This window comes from Lolium rigidum, chromosome 3 (assembly GCF_022539505.1).
Source record: "Lolium rigidum isolate FL_2022 chromosome 3, APGP_CSIRO_Lrig_0.1, whole genome shotgun sequence".
Lineage (NCBI taxonomy): Eukaryota > Viridiplantae > Streptophyta > Magnoliopsida > Poales > Poaceae > Lolium > Lolium rigidum.
In genome coordinates this window covers 342,424,851-342,433,746 of record NC_061510.1, presented here as the reverse complement: position 1 = coordinate 342,433,746, position 8,896 = coordinate 342,424,851, and positions in this window count along the sequence as shown.

Sequence of the window (8,896 nt, the reverse complement as noted above, 5' to 3'; positions counted from 1 at the left end):
CTTTCGTGTCCCCCGAAGAAATGATGAATGGGCCGTGTCAGATGCATTTTTTCCTCGACAGTAACGGAAAAAGACAGTCAGGACACTTGCAAAAAGATTGTCGAAATTTCCAGGCAATGTTAAGATGGGCAGGACATGCAAATGCCCAGGCAGCACATAGAAATCCTCAAGGACCCAGGAGTGAAATTCACTTACCACCTCCTCCCGCGATTACAGATGAAAATCGACATCAGCTCAGAATAGCGGCAGCACCTGCTCCATCGCCCTACGTCGATCCCAACTCTAACCGCCGGTCTCGATGATTCAGAAAGGTAGGCCATCCAATAGAGCTCAGAAAGTAATCTCGCGACAGGTGTTTATGGCAGAGAAAATGCCACCACCAACAGTCGAGTACCTTAACTGGTCAGGACAAGATATTGGCTTCACAATAGCTGATCATCCACAGCAAGTTCCTCGACCAGGGCAGTCAGCACTGATCTTACCAGCAGTAATTGCGGGATTCGATGTATCTCGAGTATTCATAGATGGCGGCAGCAGTCTAAACCTTATGTACGCAGATACGCTAAGGAAGATGAATATTTCCCTCGCAAATTTGAAACCAACCGACACACGTTTCCATGGCATCACACCAGAGAAGCCAAGTTACCCACTGGGGAAGATCAATCTCGACGTTCAGTTTGGGACCCGAGAAAAGTACAGGATAGAGAGATTGGAATTCGAAGTTGTGGATTTCCCGTCGCAGTATCATGCTTTGTTGGGGCGACCAGCATATGCCAGGTTTATGGCGGTACCACATTACACGTACTTACTTTGGAGGTTACTGATACGTCTCCGACGTATCGATAATTTCTTATGTTCTATGCCATATTATTGATGATACCTACATGTTTTAGGCACACTTTATGTCATATTCGTGCATTTTCTGGAACTAACCTATTAACAAGATGCCGAAGTGCCGATTCTGTTGTTTTCTGCTGTTTTTGGTTTCGGAAATCCTAGTAACGAAATATTCTCGGAATTGGACGAAACGAAGACCCGGGGGCCTATTTCGCCACGAACCTTCCGGAAGACCGAAGAGCATACGAAGTGGGGCCACGAGGTGGCCAAACCATAAGGCGGCGCGGCCAAGGGGGCCGCGCCGCCCCGTGGTGTGGGCCCCTCGTCGGCCCCCGACTCGCCCTTCCGCCTACTTAAAGCCTCCGTCGCGAAACCCCCGATGCGAAAAACCACGATACGGAAAACCTTCCGGAGACACCGCCGCCGCCAATCCCATCTCGGGGGATTCCGGAGATCTCCTCCGGCACCCTGCCGGAGAGGGGATTCATCTCCCGGAGGACTCTACACTCGCCATGGTCGCCTCCGGAGTGATGAGTGAGTAGTTCACCCCTGGACTATGGGTCCATAGCAGTAGCTAGATGGTTGTCTTCTCCTCATTGTGCTTCATTGTTGGATCTTGTGAGCTTCCTAACATGATCAAGATCATCTATCTGTAATACTCTATGCTGTGTTTGTCGGGATCCGATGGATAGAGAATACCATGTTATGTTAATTATCAAGTTATTACATATGTGTTGTTTATGATCTTGCATGCTCTCCGTTATTAGTAGAGGCTCTGGCCAAGTTTTTGCTCTTAACTCCAAGAGGGAGTATTTATGCTCGATAGTGGGTTCATGCCCGCATTGACACCGGGACAAGTGATGGAAAGTTCTAAGGTTGTGCTGTGTCTGTTGCCACTAGGGATAAAACATTGGCGCTATGTCCGAGGATGTAGTTGTTGATTACATTACGCACCATACTTAATGCAATTGTCCGTTGCTTTGCAACTTAATACTGGAAGGGGTTCGGACGATAACCTGAAGGTGGACTTTTTAGGCATAGATGCAGTTGGATGGCGGTCTATGTACTTTGTCGTAATGCCCAATTAAATCTCACTATACTTATCATGACATGTATGTGCATTGTTATTCCCTCTCTATTTGTCAATTGCCCGACTGTAATTTGTTCACCCAACATGCTTTTATCTTATGGGAGAGACACCTCTAGTGAACAGTGGACCCCGGTCCATTCTTTTAATACTGAAATACAAATCTGCTGCAATACTTGTTTTACTGTTTTCTCTGCAAACAATCATCTTCCACACAATACGGTTAACCCTTTGTTACAGCAAGCCGGTGAGATTGACAACCTCACTCGTTTCGTTGGGGCAAAGTACTTTGGTTGTGTTGTGCAGGTTCCGCGTTGGCGCCGGAATCTCCGGTGTTGCGCCGCACTACATCCCGCCGCCATCAACCTTCAACGTGCTTCTTGACTCCTACTCGGTTCGATTAAACCTTGGTTTCTAACCGAGGGAAACTTGCCGCTGTGCGCATCACACCTTCCTCTTGGGGTTCCCAACGGACGTGTCAACTACACGCATCAAGCAAATTTCTGGCGCCGTTGCCGGGGAGATCAAGACACGCTGCAAGGGGAGTCTCCACTTCTCAATCTTTTTACTTTGTTTTTGTCTTGCTTTATTTTATTTACTATTTTGTTTGCTGCATTATATCAAAACACAAAAAAAATTAGTTGCTAGCTTTACTTTATTTACTGTCTTGCACTCTATATAAAAACACAAAAAAATTAGTTTACTTGCATTTACTTTATCTAGTTTGCTTAATTTACTACTGCTAAAATGGCCAACCCTGAAAATACTAAGTTGTGTGATTTCACTAGCACAAATAATAATGATTTCTTATGCACACCTATTGCTCCACCTGCTACTACAGCAGAATTCTTTGAAATTAAACCTGCTTTACTGAATCTTGTTATGCGAGAGCAATTTTCTGGTGTTAGTTCTGATGATGCTGCTGCCCATCTTAAAAATTTTGTTGAACTATGTGAAATGGAAAAGTATAAAGATATAGATGGTTACATTATTAAATTAAAATTGTTCCCTTTCACATTAAGAGGAAGAGCTAAAGATTGGTTGCTATCTCTGCCTAAGAATAGTATTGATTCATGGACTAAATGCAAGGATGCTTTTATTGGTAGATATTATCCCCCTGCTAAAATTATATCTTTGAGAAGTAGCATAATGAATTTTAAACAATTGGATAATGAACATGTTGCTCAAGCTTGGTAAAGAATGAAATCTCTGGTTAAAAATTGCCCAACCCATGGACTGACTACTTGGATGATCATCCAAACCTTCTATGCAGGACTAAATTTTTCTTCGCGGAATTTATTGGATTCAGCTGCTGGAGGTACCTTTATGTCCATCACTCTTGGTGAAGCAACAAAGCTTCTTGATAATATGATGATTAATTACTCTGAATGGCACACGGAAAGAGCTCCGCAAGGTAAGAAGGTAAATTCTGTTGAAGAATCCTCTTCCTTGAATGATAAGATTGATGCTATTATGTCTATGCTTGTGAATGGTAGGAATAATGTTGATCCTAATAATGTTCCATTAGCTTCATTGGTTGCCCAAGAATAACATGTTAATGTAAACTTCATTAAAAATAATAATTTCAACAACAATGCTTATCGGAACAATTCTAGTAATAACTATAGGCCATATCCTTATAATAATGGTAACGGTTATGCTAATTCTTATGGGAATTCTTACAACAATAATAGGAATACACCCCTGGACTTGAAGCTATGCTTAAAGAATTTATTAGTACACAAACTGCCTTTAACAAATCTGTTGAGGAAAAGCTCAATAAAATTGATATTCTTGCTTCTAGAGTTGGTAGTCTTGCCTCTGATGTTGATCTTTTGAAATCGAAAGTTATGCCTAATAGGGATATTGAAAATAAAATTGTTACTACAGCAAATGCCATCCAAGTTAGAATTAATGAGAATATAAGATTAATGGCTGAACTGCGTGCTAGGTGGGATAGAGAAGAAAATGAAAAACTAGCTAAAGAGAAAAATGTAGCTAAAGTTTGGACTATTACCACCACTAGCAATGCTAATGATTCACATGTTTCTGCACCTCCTACTATCAATGATGAAATAATTGGTGTTGGCAATGTTTCTACTCCTAGTGCAAGGCGCACAAAATTACCTGAAACTGCTAAAACTGCTGAAATTGCCTGTGATAAAACTGCTGAAATTTTTTCCAACCTTGGGGATGATAATCCCATTGCTTTAGATTGTAATGATTTAGATTTTGATGATTGCCACATCTCTGAAGTTATAAAGTTCTTACAAAAACTTGCTAAGAGTCACAATGCTAGCGCTGTAAACTTGGCTTTCACAAAACATATTACAAATGCTCTCATAAAAGCTAGAGAAGAGAAACTAAAACTTGAAACTTCTATTCCTAGAAAGCTAGAGGATGGTTGGGAGCCCATCATTAATATGAGAGTCAAAGATTTTGATTGTAATGCTTTATGTGATCTTGGTGCAAGTATTTCTGTTATGTCTAAGAAAGTCTATGATATGCTTGACTTGCCACCATTGAAGAATTGTTATTTGGATGTTAATCTCGCTGATAATGCTAAAAAGAAATCTTTGGTGAAAGTTGATAATGTTCATATTATGGTTAACAATAACCTTGTCCCCGTTGATTTTGTTGTCTTGGATATGAATGCAATGCATCTTGCCCCATTATATTGGGAAGACCTTTTCTTCGAACCGTTGGTGCTACTATTGATATGAAGGAAGGTAATATTAAATATCAATTTCCTCTCAAGAAAGGTATGGAACACTTCCCTAGAAAGAGAATGAAGTTACCTTATGATTCTATTATTAGAACAAATTATGATGTTGATGCTTCATCTTTTGATGTTACTTGATATACACTTTCTGCGCCTAGCTGAAAGGCGTTAAAGAAAAGCGCTTATGGGAGACAACCCATGTTTTTACTACAGTATTTTTGTTTTACATTTGAGTCTTGGAAGTTGTTTACTACTGTAGCAACCTCTCCTTATCTTCGTTTTATGTTTTGTTGTGCCAAGTAAAGTCTTTGATAGAAAAGTAAGTACTAGATTTGGATTACTGCGCAGTTCCAGATTTCTTTGCTGTCACGAATCTGGGTCTACCTCCCTGTAGGTAGCTCAGAAAATTAAGCCAATTTACGTGCATGATCCTCAGATATGTACGCAACTTTCATTCAATTTGAGCATTTTCATTTGAGCAAGTCTGGTGGACTGTTCTGTTTTGACAGATTCTGTTTTTTATTTCGCATTGCCTCTTTCGCTATGTTGGATGAATTTCTTTGATCCATTAATGTCCAGTAGCTTTATGCAATGTCCAGAAGTGTTAAAAATGATTGTGTCACCTCTGAACATGTTAATTTTTATTATGCACTAACCCTCTAATGAGTTGTTTCGAGTTTGGTGTGGAGGAAGTTTTCAAGGATCAAGAGAGGAGTATGATGCAATATGATCAAGAAGAGTGAAAGCTCTAAGCTTGGGGATGCCCCGGTGGTTCACCACTGCATATTCTAAGAAGACTCAAGCGTCTAAGCTTGGGGATGCCCAAGGCATCCCCTTCTTCATCGACAACATTATCAAGTTCCTCCCCTGAAACTATATTTTTATTCCGTCACATCTTATGCACTTTGCTTGGAGCGTCGGTTTGTTTTTGTTTTTTGTTTTGTTTGAATAAAATGGATCCTAGCATTCACTTTGTGGGAGAGAGACACGCTCCGCTGTAGCATATGGACAAGTATGTCCTTAGGCTCTACTCATAGTATTCATGGCAATATATAGCTCATGGGACAAATAGCTTAAAAACTATTGTGGTATTGAATATGTACTTATGCACTTTATCTCTTATTAAGTTGCTTGTTGTGCGATAACCATGCTTCTGGGGACGCCATCAACTATTCTTTGTTGAATATCATGTGAGTTGCTATGCATGTCCGTCTTGTCCGAAGTAAGAGAGATCTACCACCTTAATGGTTGGAGCATGCATATTGTTAGAGAAGAACATTGGGCCGCTAACTAAAGCCATGAATCATGGTGGAAGTTTCAGTTTTGGACATATATCCTCAATCTCATATGAGAATAATAATTGTTGCCACATGCTTATGCATTAAAGAGGAGTCCATTATCGGTTGTCCATGTTGTCCCGGTATGGATGTCTAAGTTGAGAATAATCAAAAGCGAGAAATCCAAAATGCGAGCTTTCTCCTTAGACCTTTGTACAAGCGGCATGGAGGTACCCCATTGTGACACTTGGTTAAAACATGTGCATTGCAAAGATCCGGTAGTCCAAGCTAATTAGGACAAGGTGCGGGCACTATTAGTATACCATGCATGAGACTTGCAACTTGTAAGATATAATTTACATAACTCATATGCTTTATTACTACCGTTGACAAAATTGTTTCATGTTTTCAAAATAAAAGCTCTAGCACAAATATAGCAATCGATGCTTTCCTCTTTGAAGGACCATTCTCTTTACTTTTATGTTGAGTCCGTTCACCTATCTCTCTCCACCTCAAGAAGCAAACACTTGTGTGAACTGTGCATTGATTCCTACATACTTGCATATTGTACTTGTTATATTACTCTATGTTGACAACTATCCATGAGATATACATGTTACAAGTTGAAAGCAACCGCTGAAACTTAATCTTCCTTTGTGTTGCTTCAATACCTTTACTTTGATTTATTGCTTTATGAGTTAACTCTTATGCAAGACTTATTGATACTTGTCTTGAAGTACTATTCATGAAAAGTCTTTGCTTTATGATTCACTTGTTTACTCATGTCATTACCATTGTTTTGATCGCTGCATTCATTACATATGTTTACAAATAGTATGATCAAGATTATGATGGCATGTCACTTCAGAAATTATCTTTGTTATCGTTTTACCTCGCTCGGGACGAGCAGTAACTAAGCTTGGGGATGCTTGATACGTCTCCGACGTATCGATAATTTCTTATGTTCTATGCCATATTATTGATGATACCTACATGTTTTAGGCACACTTTATGTCATATTCGTGCATTTTCTGGAACTAACCTATTAACAAGATGCCGAAGTGCCGCTTGTTGTTTTCTCGCTGTTTTTGGTTTCAGAAATCCTAGTAACGAAATATTCTCGGAATTGGACGAAACGAAGACCCGGGGGCCTATTTCGCCACGAACCTTCCGTAAGACCGAAGAGCATACGAAGTGGGGCCACGAGGTGGCCAAACCACAAGGCGGCGCGGCCAAGGGGGGCCCGCGCCGCCCGTGGTGTGGGCCCCTCGTCAGCCCCCGACTCGCCCTTCCGCCTACTTAAAGCCTCCGTCGCGAAACCCCCGATGCGAAAAACCACGATACGTAAAACCTTCCGGAGACGCCGCCGCCGCCAATCCCATCTCGGGGGATTCTCGGAGATCTCCTCCGGCACCCCGCCGGAGAGGGGATTCATCTCCCGGAGGACTCTACACCGCCATGGTCGCCTCCGGAGTGATGAGTGAGTAGTTCACCCCTGGACTATGGGTCCATAGCGTAGCTAGATGGTTGTCTTCTCCTCATTGTGCTTCATTGTTGGATCTTGTGAGCTGCCTAACATGATCAAGATCATCTATCCGTAATACTCTATGTTGTGTTTGTCGGGATCCGATGGATAGAGAATACCATGTTATGTTAATTATCAAGTTATTACATATGTGTTGTTTATGATCTTGCATGCTCTCCGTTATTAGTAGAGGCTCGGCCAAGTTTTTGCTCTTAACTCCAAGAGGGAGTATTTATGCTCGATAGTGGGTTCATGCCCGCATTGACACCGGGACAAGTGATGTAAAGTTCTAAGGTTGTGCCGTGCTCGTTGCCACTAGGGATAAAACATTGGCGCTATGTCCGAGGATGTAGTTGTTGATTACATTACGCACCATACTTAATGCAATTGTATGTTGCTTTGCAACTTAATACTGGAAGGGGTTCGGATGATAACCTGAAGGTGGACTTTTTAGGCATAGATGCAGTTGGATAGCGGTCTATGTACTTTCTCGTAATGCCCAATTAAATCTCACTATACTTATCATGACATGTATGTGCATTGTTATGCCCTCTCTATTTGTCAATTGCCCGACTGTAATTTGTTCACCCAACATGCTTTTATCTTATGGGAGAGACACCTCTAGTGAACCGTGGACCCCGGTCCATTCTTTAATACTGAAATACAAATCTGCTGCAATACTTGTTTTTACCGTTTTCTTGCAAACAATCATCTTCCACACAATACGGTTAATCCTTTGTTACAGCAAGCCGGTGAGATTGACAACCTCACTGTTTCGTTGGGGCAAAGTACTTTGGTTGTGTTGTGCAGGTTCCACGTTGGCGCCGGAATCCCTGGTGTTGCGCCGCACTACATCCCGCCGCCATCAACCTTCAACGTGCTTCTTGACTCCTACTGGTTCGATTAAACCTTGGTTTCTTACTGAGGGAAACTTGCCGCTGTGCGCATCACACCTTCCTCTTGGGGTTCCCAACGGACGTGTCAACTACACGCATCAGTTACCTGGACCTAAAGGACCAATCACAGTCAAAGGAAGCTTCGCGCTAGCCGATAAATGCGACAAGGATTTTCATCGACTATCAGAAACTTTCGGGATGCAGGCAGAATACGCAGCGTCAAGGCTCATGACTGATTATGATGTGCTGCCAGATGTAGGGAGGCCCAACAAGGAATCAACTTTCAATACAGCTAAAGATTCTAAGGAAGTGCAAATTCACCCGACAGATCCGAAGAAAACGACGTCCATCGCAACAAATATGGACCTCGCATAGGAAAGCGCGCTCGTCGAGTTCCTCCGTGAGCACTGGAAAATCTTCGCATGGTGCCCAGCTGACATGCCAGGAGTACCCAGGGAACTTGCCGAGCACCACCTAAATTTGGATCCACTAGCGAGACCAATCAAACAACCTTTGCGACGTTTTTCGGAACCAAACCGCAAAGCTATGCTA